General features: G+C 41.2%; 1 protein-coding gene across 2 annotated transcripts in view; it reads right to left on the bottom strand.

Moving 5' to 3' along the window:
- The window catches only part of LOC123756846 (transmembrane protein 72), a 76,397-nt gene extending 67,822 nt beyond the window's left edge, over window positions 1-8,575 (bottom strand). For both annotated transcript variants that reach the window (XM_045740225.2, XM_045740226.2), the window contains exon 1: window positions 8,549-8,575. The gene's annotated coding sequence lies outside the window, so the exon portion shown is untranslated. The remainder of the gene's footprint in view (window positions 1-8,548) is intronic.
- Window positions 8,576-13,250: the final 4,675 nt, after the last annotated feature.

Below are 13,250 nucleotides of genomic sequence, written 5' to 3'. Positions count from 1 at the left end.
TTCGTACGTCTAGTGATGAATTAGTGCGTATTATTGACACACGTAAGTTCCCAATGTCCACATTAACATAATTATGAGGAACTCTAACAATAACAAGTAATGTAAACAATACCTTCTCAGCCCTATCAGTTTACCACCTCAGCCCTATTAGTTTACCTCAACCCTATCAGTTTACCTCAACCCTATCAGTTTACCATCTCAGCCCTATCAGTTTACCACCTCAGCCCTATCAGTTTACTTCCTCAGTCCTATCAGTTTACCTCAGCCCTATCAGTTTACCTCAGCCCTATCAGTTTACCTCCTCAGCCCTATCAGTTTACCTCCTCAGCCCTATCAGTTTACCACCTCAGCCCTATTAGATTACCTCCTCAGCCCTATCAGTTTACCATCTCAGCCCTATCAGTTTACCACCTCAGCCCTATCAGTTTACTTCCTCAGTCCTATCAGTTTACCTCAGCCCTATCAGTTTACCTCAGCCCTATCAGTTTACCACCTCAGCCCTATTAGATTACCTCCTCAGCCCTATCAGTTTACCTCAGCCCTATCAGTTTACCCCCTCAGCCCTATCAGTTTACCTCAGCCCTATCACTTTACCTCAATAACTTGCAGCTGTTAAGTACGCCAGGAGGAACCACAAGGAACTTCAATTGTCTCTTGAAGACAACAAATACCACAGCCCCGGTCTCTTGATTTGCTACTCCGTTAAAAATCCAACCTTCTAACCTGACTAGAAAAGTACAAACCCAAGCAACCCACCTAACCTATCGACTCCCATTGTATAGAAATTATTAAACATTTGTGAGTCGTTATTTATCACAGTTGGTTGTGATGGCGGTTAATATTACGTAATAATCACAACCTATTAGTTGACAGGATGGATTATCCATTGACCTGTGTTTTCCTTATGGTTATCTTATCTTGAGGTTATCTTGAGATGATTTCGGGGCTTTTGATGTCCCCGCGGCCCGGTCCTAGACCAGGCCTCCACCCCCAGGAAGCAGCCCGTGACAGCTGACTAACTCCCAGGTACCTATTTTACTGATAGGTAACAGGGGCATAGAGTGAAAGAAACTCTGCCCATTGTTTCTCGCCGGCGACCGGGATCGAACCCGGGACCACAGGATCACAAGTCCAGCGTGCTGTCCGCTCGGGAGTTAAAATATGTTCTGTATATAAGTAATACAGCAAGTATATTTCCCTATACCTATAAAAACAAAAAATAAATATATATTTATAGTTAAATACAAATAAAATATATTGAGTTTATGCAATTAACGTGAGAATTAAGAATAAAACACATATGTTAGTTTTATATTTGGCAATATTACTGTTTTCATAAATCCAGAGGATATGGATAAAAAATTTCAAAATACCAGAAATTTTGTGAGTAAAAATATCAGTATGACAAAATGGCCTCATAGTTATGACACGTGAAACAGGTATGCACAGTTGGATTCTCTCTTTCTCTCTCTCTCTCTCTCTCTCTCTCTCTCTCTCTCTCTCTCTCTCTCTCTCTCTCTCTCTCTCTCTCTCTCTCTCTCTCTCTCTCTCTGTGTCTTCGTATAGTGTATCAATGGAGCACCTTCCGGTAGGTACGTGCGTTTAGGGGTTAATAAACGCCTCCGCAATCACTTTAGGAGGCAATATACGCAATCTACGCCACAACGCATCGCTTGTATGTAATTCAGGGCTGAGCGGAGCCAATCAGCGCACGTGCTGGGGCTCACCACTCTAACAGTCTCTCACAAACTCTCAATTGATTGTGTTTTGGTTATTAACGCAACACACGCACGAATGAGACACGGGGATAGTTACCTCACAAGGAACTGGGTTTCGTATCAAACTTTTCCACTTTTTTGTACTTTTTGGGGCATTACAAAAGACTTAAAGTAATGATTACTTTTTTAAGAAGGAAGGAAACTATCACGAGAAAGTACCAAGTCATTGCAACTATATAGCACTGGGAAGGGGTCAGGATAAGGATTTGGGATGGGACGGGGGGAAAGGAATGGTGCCCAACCACTTGGTGGATGGTCGGGGATTGAACGCCGACCTGCACGAAGCGAGACCGTCGTTCTACCGTCCAGCCCAAGTGGTATTCTTAAGAGATAATGTTTACTAAAGGTGTATTCTAATGGATGCCGTTTCCGAGTTATTTATCATTAGAATTTGCTGTTTTTGGCCAAAGCCTTTCAGAGCTGCGTTGCTCAAACTACTCGGGAACTTGACATCAATTTACCTTGACCCCAATTGGCTGAAACGCCAAATTACCTTGGCGCCATTTTATGACGTAACACCAATTTGCTTTGACGCCAATTTAGCGTCAATTTTTTACTTGACGCTACCCGCCATTTCGTTATATTGGTCGACAGTGAAAACTTAAGAACCAAAATGCATCAAACATTCAAGTGTCGACAAACGAAACCTGTACATCTTGCCACAATCATGGAAGCTTACTTTACGTATATGAAATAGTTAATGGCCTCCAAAGCACTAGGAGGTTGTCTACGACAATCATACCCTTGGGTTGGGAAGATTACCATGCTCGTAAACTGTTTATGAAATACAAACTATAACTCACCATAATCGAGGTTTGATGCACGGGTTTCGTTTTATTGTAAAGGCAAGCAACCTGTATATATTGGAAGTGTTCGCTTTTTAACCTGTCTTGCTCCTTATTCATTATAAATTCTATAATGAGACTGATACGAACAACAGTTGACATCTTCAAAAGGAAACTAGATAGTTTTCTTCAAGAAGTGCCGGACCAACCGGGCTGTGGTGGATATGTGGGCCTGCGGGCCGCTCCAAGCAACAGCCTGGTGGACCAAACTCTCACAAGTTAACCCTGGCCTCGGGCCGAGCTTGGGGAGTAGAAGAACTCCCAGAACCCCATCAACCAGGTATCAAGCAGGTATCTACTGTACCTTATATAATTACAAATGTAATTACAGACGGGAAGAGGGAATGATTTGGATACGTTTTCACACTCGTGTTTCAACCGAGAGTCCTGGCACTAATTCCTGCGACCGGACAGAAGCTTTTGTGCATCATTTCCTCTCACCTCATGCCTCTGTTCACTAAGCAGTAAATCGGAAACCTGGGAGTAAGGGAAAATGTTTTGGGTTGCAGCCTATTCGAGGTCAGTAGTTGGCGTAGCCACCATTAGGTGAACTAACAGCAAATACCAGTTGTTTGATTGATTGATGAATATTAAGCCACCCAAGAGGTGGCACGGGCATGAATAGCCCGTAAACCAGTTGTTTGGAACCGGGCTCCCTCAATGCCTAGATCCGCGGAACTCCCACATTCTTCCGCCACCTCAACTAGTTCCTGGTATTGTATGGACACCGTTTTTTCTAAATCAAATAGCACTAATTTTTTTTTTGGGGGGGGGGGGGAGGAGGGGCTACCAATTACGTATAATAATGTATAATAAACATTACGTTTCTTCTCCAATTGACAAAATGGGAAAGAAACTAGCAACCCCGAGTGTTGCCTATCCATGTATTCTGCCGCTTTGTTTACCACTTGCCAAAGATGGCGTCTGTTGCTGTGGTGTATTAAGTTGACAACATATGCAACTAACGTTCACAGGACGGGTATGGGGTCCACTACCGTTGAAAGAATAGGTATGGGGTGCTCTACCCCATACCTCTACCCCATTCCCACACCTGCCATATACAGGTGTGGGAATAGGGTGCTCTACCACACACAAGACGGGTATGGGGTCCACTATGCGGGTACGGAGTTGGGTGGAAGGTATGGATGGGATGGAAAGTTATGGGTGTGGTGGAAAAGTATGAATGGAGTGGAAAAGGGGATTGTAGATGAGTGGTGTAGAGGTGGAGAGGTGGGAGGAGACCTTGGTATAGAGGTAAACATTTACGTGTGTGTGTGTGTGTGTGTGTGTGTGTGTGTGTGTGTGTGTGTGTGTGTGTGTGTGTGTGTGTGTGTGTGTGTGTGTGTGTGTGTGTGTGTGCGTGCGTGTGCGTGCACGTATTCATACCATAAAATTATGCAGGTGCGTATGCAAGCTCTCTGCCATGAATAAACATGAATATCCTCCCACAAAAGCTGCATTCTCAAATTCTTTTTCGTTTCACAGAGTCTAAAGTTGTAATTTCTTTCATATAGAGCAAGACATGTTTTACCATTCGAGCAATGGAAACAAAAAATTAACTTTTCGTGCGACATTCTCTTGATATTTTGTGCAAATTTTGAACTTTCTCTTGCTATTTTGTGCAAATTTAGAACTTTCTCTCTCTTGCATTTTGTGCTAATTTAGAACTTTCTCTCTTGCTATTTCGTGCAAATTTAAAACTTTTTCTTGCATTTTGTGTAAATTTTGAACTTTCTCTTGCTATTTTGTGCAAATGTTGAACTTTCTCTCTTGCATTTTGTGAAAATTTAGAACTTTCTCTTGCTATATTTTTGAAAATTTAGACATTTCTCTTGCTATTTTGTGCAAATTGTGAACTTTTCTTGCTATTTTGTGCAAATTTAGAACTTTCTCTTGCTATTTTGTGCAAATTTAGAGATTTCTCTTGCTATTTTGTGCAAATTTAGAAAGTTCTCTTGCTTAGGATAGGATTAGGTAGGTTTTAAAATCCATTAGCGAACAGTCTTGTGTACAACAAGGTTTGTACCCCTCTTTAGAATAACGCTCTCTCTATAAAGCTCTCTCAATAAAAAAACTTTATGATAAAGCTTTTCACTTTAACTTTCAATTCTCCTGAGTCAGACGTTATCTTGAGGTTATCTTGAGATGATTTCGGGGCTTAGCGTCCCGCGGCCCGGTCCTCGACCAGTTCTCCACCCCCAGGAAGCAGGCCGTGACAGCTTGCGAGGGTTCCTATTTACTTCCAGGTACTTATTTACTGCTAGGTAACAGGGGCATCAGGGTGAAAGAAACTCTGCCCATTGTTTCTCGCCGGCGCCCGGGATCGAACCCGGGACCACAGGATCACGCGTCCAGTGTTCTGTCCGCTCAGCCACCGGCTCCCCATATGCACTCATGGGCACTCATATGAAACCATGCCCACAAAATGTTCTGTATACCCCCAGAGCAGTATTGATCTCTCTTTTTTTTTTTGAGATATATACAAGAGTTGTTACATTCTTGTACAGCCACTAGTACGCGTAGCGTTTCGGGCAGGTCCCTGGAATACGATCCCCGCCGCGAAGAATCGTTGTTACAACCAAGTACACATTTTACTGTTGAGTTAAACAGAGGCTACAGTTAAGGAATTGCGCCCAGTAAATCCTCCCCGGCCAGGATACGAACCCATGACATAGCGCTCGCGGAACGCCAGGCGAGTGTCTTACCACTACACCACGGAGACTGTTAAATCTCCCTCACAGTCACTAATGACGCATCAAACACAACACTCTCCCCATAAGCACGTTTATACTCACGCTCTTAATGACCATTTATATTCTGAGCTAAAACATTATTAACCCTTAAACTGCGCAGCTATTTAAAACAACTAAGCAGGGGCTCACGTGGCTAAAAAATAGTTAAATGGCAAAAAGTCGCACTTGGCGATTGAAGTCAATTAACGATATAATGTTCAATGGACTCAACGAACTGTAGGCCAATTAACGATATAATGTTCAATGGACTCAACGAACTGTAGGCCAATTAACGATATAATGTTCAATGGACTCAACGAACTGTAGGCCAATTAACGATATAGTGAACAATGGACTCAACGAATTAACTAATAATTAACTAATTAACATATAGCTCATTAACTTCACAATAAACAACAAATTCTTTGCCAATTCTTATTCAAAAATAAATTAATCAACGTGACCTTACAATGTCTCTCAAATATCTTATAAAATATCCCCCTAAGAAATAATAAGCAAATTCATAGACAATAAATTAGTTTCCCAATAACATAAAACACATCACAAATAAATTTAACAGAATTATTGGTTTTTAATTGTTAATTATGATAATTAAATTAATTAATTACTGATGCTATACAACAATGTGAAGGAGGATGAGCTCTTATAAGTTGTTTAATGAGTTCAATTCCCTTAATTAAATGTTTCATCTTCCAATTAAAGTTATTAATAATAGTTTGATATTTAAAATAAAATGTTCGTCATGATGCTGGTTCTTGTTCTATAAGGTCAAGGTTCATGATTTATTTAGTTTCCCCCACTAAGGTATCGTCCAGATATAACTTAGGTTTACCTATATTATTGCCCAGATATAACTTAGGTTTATCTTTATTATTGTCTAGATATAACTTAGGTTTACCTTTATTATTGCCCAGATATAACTTAGGTTTACCTTTATTATTGCCCAGATATAACTTAGGTTTACCTTTATTATTGTCTAGATATAACTTAGGTTTATCTTTATTATTGTCTAGATATAACTTAGGTTTACCTTTATTATTGCCCAGATATAACTTAGGTTTACCTTTATTATTGTCTAGATATAACTTAGGTTTACCTTTATTATTGCCCAGATATAACTTAGGTTTACCTTTATTATTGCCCAGATATAACTTAGGTTTACCTTTATTATTGCCCAGATATAACTTAGGTTTATCTTTATTATTGTCTAGATATATGGCAAGTTTACCTTTATTATTGCCCAGATATAACTTAGGTTTACCGACATTATTGTTCAGACATAACTTAGGTTTACCTTTATTATTGTCCAGATATAACTTAGGTTTACCTTTATTATTGCCCAGATATAACATAGGTTTACCTTTATTATTGCCCAGATATAACTTAGGTTTACCGCCATTATTGCCCAGATATAACTTAGGTTTACCTTTATTATTGCCCAGATATAACTCAGGTTTACCGCCATTATTGTTCAGACATAACTTAGTTTACTCCAACCCCAATTATATTGCCCAGACGTACCTTCAGTTTACCCCATTATTGCCCAAAGATAACTTAAGTTTACTTCCTCCTGCCATTACTGAAGTTTCTCTCTGCAACACTATAACACGAAAAGTTCTCTCACTTGGACCTTTCTCACTTCTCAAACGTTCTCTCGCACTCGGGAGATAACACGAGGTTGTTAGAACACCCTAACAACCAGACCAACCTATTCCATTGTAGGAAAGGACTCAGAAACAAGTCAGTCACTGATTCCCAAGCCTGAGAATTCTACATTCCCGGATCAATCCGTCTGTTACTAGTGGTAATCTACCCCCTTATCCATGTCTACCCATGAGGGGCGATCCAGCCCCTCTCCTGGGTCAACTACTGACCTTCCCCAGGATGCAACTCACAACAGTTGGCTCGTTCATGGTTCATTGCAGGGTGAACAGAGGCGACAGGTGAAAGAGAACGCTGTTTCCCCAGAAAGATAGAGGCCTAAAGGACTAACAACACTACAAACCAGACATGATAAGGATCATCTCACAGGAACTTCTTCAAAAGGTCAGATGTAACAGATGCAAGAAACAGCTGTTGCAAACTCAACAAGCCACAATGCAGGACAGAAAACAGATGTTTTTCACCCATAGGGTAATAAACCTATGGAACCGAAATATATATATATATATATATATATATATATATATATATATATATATATATATATATATATATATATATATACATATATATATATATATGACAATGTCAGACCACGGAGGAAAATGAAACAGGAATTTCCTTAAGTACTTTCGTATATTAAATACATCTTCAGAAGGAAGATGTGACATTGTCACATTCTTAATCACGTGTTTATTTTCGTGATATACACACACACACACACACACATATATATATATATATATATATATATATATATATATATATATATATATATATATATATATATATATATATATATATATATATATATATAATGTAATAAGAAAATGTAATAAGTTTTACGAAACGCGCTCGTGTCGCGTCAGACTAGAAATATATATATATATATATATATATATATATATATATATATATATATATATATATATATATATATATATATATATATATATATATATATATATATGAAGCCACGTTGAATACTTCCTCGTGTATTCCCAGAGGAAGTGATAATTACTCCTACCTTGGAATACACAGACTAATTTCTCCTCTGTCACTACACAGGACCTGTGTTCAGGATCGGTTCCTGTGTACACCCATTCACCTTCCCGGCACTACACAGGACCTATCTGAGGCAGTGGTCGTCAGGAGGCAAGGCACGCAGACCTCACCTTAATATCACATTCCACTGGAAATTTGTGGCTCGCTAAAGCCTACCCAAAAAAGTCTAACTTTGAAATTTGTTTCGTGGCAAGTCTAAATATATCACGTCTCAATCACCTTTAGACATTAATTCAGCAATAATTAACAAAAAATAAAGTCTGATTATTCATAATGTTCATATATTTCTTATATAAATAGAGAATTTATGAGAAAAACGTAAATTATTTCAAGACCATTGTCCAACGGAACGCGTTAAATAACGCGAATTTCAAGGATGATATCACGAAGTCATTTGATGCGTTTATATACGAGTGGTCCTATAGATGTGTAACGCACTACAGACCGCGCACAACCTTCCCCCTCACCAGCCAGACGCGCACTGAGCACACCCCCCCTGAGCCCCTCCTAAGCCGGTAACCGGTTGCCAGATGTCACCAACTGCTCTTCAATAATAACTTACACCAACATTATCAAAGGAGATTAATTTGATAAACAAACGTTAAAAAATAGACTGGAAGATGTTGGTGTTCGGAATATTTAGAAGAAGTTGAATATTAGAAGATATTAGAACATATGTCGTGTTTTTCTTTTGTTTGTTTACGTTTGTTTGTTTACGTTTTGAGGATGATCTGGATGTTTGGGTTTTACTCTTATAGTTCGTTAGTCAACCACACATACTGACAAGTCGCGTGGTTCAATGGCTGCTGAGTCTACTGGTGCATATATCTGGGTTCGGTTCCTGGTGTTGCAAGATCTCCTCTTGGTGCACGCTAGTGCTAGGATGGTGCACGTGTGTGGTGAGATGGTGGCTCGCTGGAGTGCAGATATGGTGAGATCTGCTGGGATGGTGTGTACAGCTGCTGGGATGGTGTGCACAGCTGCTGGGATATCCCAGCAGCTGGACCACTGACCACCACCATCATAGCCCACATCAACTCACCAATCTCAATCCATATACATTAAATGTTATGTATAAACCATCAATTGAATCAACAATATTTGAATAATAATCGTGTGAAAGCCACATTTAGAATTAGAAATTTGATTCGTAACAATTCATACATCACTTGCCTTTGTTCAATAAAACTGGTGACACTTTTCATAAGTACATTAGTACTTTTCATAAGTACATTAGTACTTTTCATAAGTACATTAGTACTTTTCATAAGTACATTAGTACTTTTCATAAGTACATTAGTACTTTTCATAAGTACACATGCTATTCCACTCAATGCTGCCAGTTTTTGCTTGGACTTGAAGTGCGAGTGTCAGCTAAAAACAGAATGGCTGAGTTTGGCACAGTGTATATACGGACTTTTCAAGTCCTACGTGGCTATGTTTGTGTGCTCCAGCTTAACAGGAGTCAGACGTCGTCTGCTCCTATAACCGCTTGTGTACAAATTCTTATAAACTCTATAATCGCATTTTTGTGGACATTCGCTAACCACTTTATCATTGTTACATAAATGTGGATAAAATATGCGATAATTAGTCCCTGTAAACTGTAAGATATTAAAATTATAACTAAATATCTTATATTTCTTTATCCAGAGAGCTGAAGGAAACTATCAGGGGATGAAAGCGCCAAGCTATTACGACTATATAGCTCTGGGAAGGGGTCAGGATAAGGATTTGGGATGGGACGAGGGGAAGGGGAAGGAATGGTGCCCAACCACTTGGACGGTCGGGGATTGAACGCCGACCTGAATGAAGCGAGACCGTCGCTGTACCGTCCGGCCCAAGTGGTTGGGCTCCAGAGAGCTGAGAAACAGGTAAAATGAACTGACTGGAGTTTGGGGGGCCGCCGGGGAACCCGGAGATATAGTCTCCGTGTTTTGCATACTGGCAACACTACTTTGGGAGAATACAGGCTGTAATGGCTGGTACAGGAAGGCTGTAATTAAGCTTATATCGAGGCCCCCCCCCCCACCCTAGACCGACTACTGATCTTGCTCAGGATGCAACCCACAACAGCTCTCTGTAACCCGGGCATTTACAGCCGAGTAAACAGAGGCCTTAGAGTAACCGAAACGTGTCTGACCATCTCCCTCCTCCCCCCCCCCCTGGGGATTAAACCCACACCTCTCGAGTGCAAGCAGGGCACGTATACCACTGTGCTACATACATACCCTCTGACCATTACATTTCGCTCATCGGCGCATGAAATTATTCACTATTTAATGATTAATGACAGAACTATGAGCAGCAGCAATTTGAGACGTCCTCACATGGAAGTAAATGGAGAACGAGCATCTCCATAGTCCATAAATTTAGACTCTAAGTTAAGGTAAAAATCAGAGTGATGTACAGCCCAGCGGTGCATTAATTGTCCTCATAAATTCCCCCCCAGAGTCGTGTTGTGTAATTATTTCAAAGGTATTAGTCTCTTGGGGACCTGCTCAATGGTCTACCCATTGTATGGGGTAAACCCCACTACGGTATACTAACCTCATGATCTATTATTACTGGAGAAATAATTATTATTACTGGAGAAAATGGCAGGTTTGGTGCTTTCCCGTTTTTGTTAACTCTTAGTCTATCGCATATCCTTTCTAAGTCCTGTATAATCGTACTGGCTGGTTGCTCTCTCATTATAATCTTATTCTAGTGGTAATTTGTTGTGTATTTGTTTATATATTTGTTTAGTCAAGCGATTTTTAAATCTGTGTTTAGTTCTTCGATGATTTGAGCAATTTTCTGTGTATAAGAACTCTGTCTGTGCTCTTTCTCTCTGTCAGTTACGGTCTCTATGGCTCTTTTTGTTTCTGTTTGTATCTTTTATTCATATTATGTCTTTGTTTATTACGATCATTCTGTCTCTTGGTTTCTATATTTCCTGATGATTTGTTTTCTCTTTCACTTGTTTTTTCCTTCTCTCGTTCTCTCTCTCTCTCTCTCTCTCTCTCTCTCTCTCTCTCTCTCTCTCTCTCTCTCTCTCTCTCTCTCTCTCTCTCTCTCTCTTTCTCTCTCTCTCTCTCTCTCTCTCTCTCTCATCCAATGTAACTGTTGTTTGTTCTGCATTATATTGCAACACTAACGTCCTTTCCTCTCATTTAATTATTCCACTCCCACGTTCCTCCCTCCAGATACCTCCACTCCCACGTTCCTCCCTCCAGATACCTCCACTCCCACGTTCCTCCCTCCAGATACCTCCACTCCCACGTTAACCCAGGAACATGTGCAAAGTCAATACAATAATAACATAGTATTCTGAAGATCAGTCCGGCCCGTCACACCTCGCTAACTTTGTTATGTGTGGGTGTACTCACAACCCAGGCTACCTCACCCCTGTGTGTGTGTGTGTGTGGGTGTACTCACAACCCAGGCTACCTCACCCCTGTGTGGGTGTACTCACAACCCAGGCTACCTCACCCCTGTGTGGGTGTACTCACAACCCAGGCTACCTCACCCCTGTGTGGGTGTACTCACAACCCAGGCTACCTCACTCCTGTGTGTGTGTGTGTGTGGGTGTACTCACAACCCAGGCTACCTCACTCCTGTGTGTGTGTGTGTGTGTGTGTACTCACAACCCAGGCTACCTCACTCCTGTGTGTGTGTGTGTGTGTGTGTACTCACAACCCAGGCTACCTCACTCCTGTGTGTGTGTGTGTGTGGGTGTACTCACAACCCAGGCTACCTCACTCCTGTGTGTGTGTGTGTGTGGGTGTACTCACAACCCAGGCTACCTCACTCCTGTGTGTGTGTGTGTGTGTGTGTACTCACAACCCAGGCTACCTCACTCCTGTGTGTGTGTGTGTGTGTGTGTGTGTACTCACAACCCAGGCTACCTCACTCCTGTGTGTGTGTGTGTGTGGGTGTACTCACAACCCAGGCTACCTCACTCCTGTGTGTGTGTGTGTGTGGGTGGGTGTACTCACAACCCAGGCTACCTCACTCCTGTGTGTGTGTGTGTGTGTGTGGGTGTACTCACAACCCAGGCTACCTCACTCCTGTGTGTGTGTGTGTGTGTGTGTGTACTCACAACCCAGGCTACCTCACTCCTGTGTGTGTGTGTGTGTGGGTGTACTCACAACCCAGGCTACCTCACTCCTGTGTGTGTGTGTGGGGGTGTACTCACAACCCAGGCTACCTCACTCCTGTGTGTGTGTGTGTGTGTGTGTGTGTGTGTGTGTGTGTGTGTGTGTGTGTGTGTGTGTGTGTGTGTGTGTGTGTGTGTGCATGAGGTACAGTGTACCTCTCACCCTGCTGTATTAAGGTGCAGTGCACTTAACAGAATACAGTACAGTAATCCTGGTCTAGGGCTGACTGACACTTTCCCCCAGGCAGTGTCCTTGGCACTTTCAATATTGCAATTCATTTCTGTTCACATCCAATAAATCAACATTTGACACTAATTTAATTACGTTAATAAACGCTTCATTCCTTTCCGTATTTGCCGAGTTAAAATTTTAATAGACTGTGTACATGGTTTTATTTATTTACATAATGAATCAAAACCTCGGACGAGTGGACAGACATTCTCTCTCTCTCTCTTAACTAGATGTACTAGAAGGAATGCCAATTGTTCCTTGGGAAAGTCTCTCTTTCCCACGCTCCCATTCCACATTTTTCCACCCATTCTTTCCAGCCTCTCCTATGTTCGTCCCATACCCCTGACCATTCCTCCTGCAAAGTTGAATTTGTTATCCGTTTTTAGCGAGGCGGATGATACCTTGATCCATCATCTTCTGACGGTGAATGATCCGTGTAGACAGTCTTAATAAGATCTTAATTGAGGGGAAATCATAATTCATACGACAGAGAGCAGCTTACAGCATTAAACTTAATTTGGGGACAAATACGATCCTTGCTTGAAAGAACTTTTTGTGCAAGAGTCAGGTGTTTGCAACCACTCCTTGTGTAAGAGTCAGGTGTTTACAACCACTCCTTGTGTAAGAGTCAGGTGTTTGCAACCACTCCTTGTGTAAGAGTCAGGTGTTTACAACCACTCCTTGTGTAAGAGTCAGGTGTTTGCAACCACTCCTTGTGTAAGAGTCAGGTGTTTACAACCACTCCTTGTGTAAGAGTCAGGTGTTTGCAACCAC

Source organism: Procambarus clarkii, chromosome 26, assembly GCF_040958095.1.
Source record: "Procambarus clarkii isolate CNS0578487 chromosome 26, FALCON_Pclarkii_2.0, whole genome shotgun sequence".
Taxonomy (NCBI): Eukaryota; Metazoa; Arthropoda; class Malacostraca; order Decapoda; family Cambaridae; genus Procambarus; species Procambarus clarkii.
The sequence above is the reverse complement of the archived record's forward strand: the minus strand, read 5'-3'. Positions and strand labels throughout refer to the sequence as shown.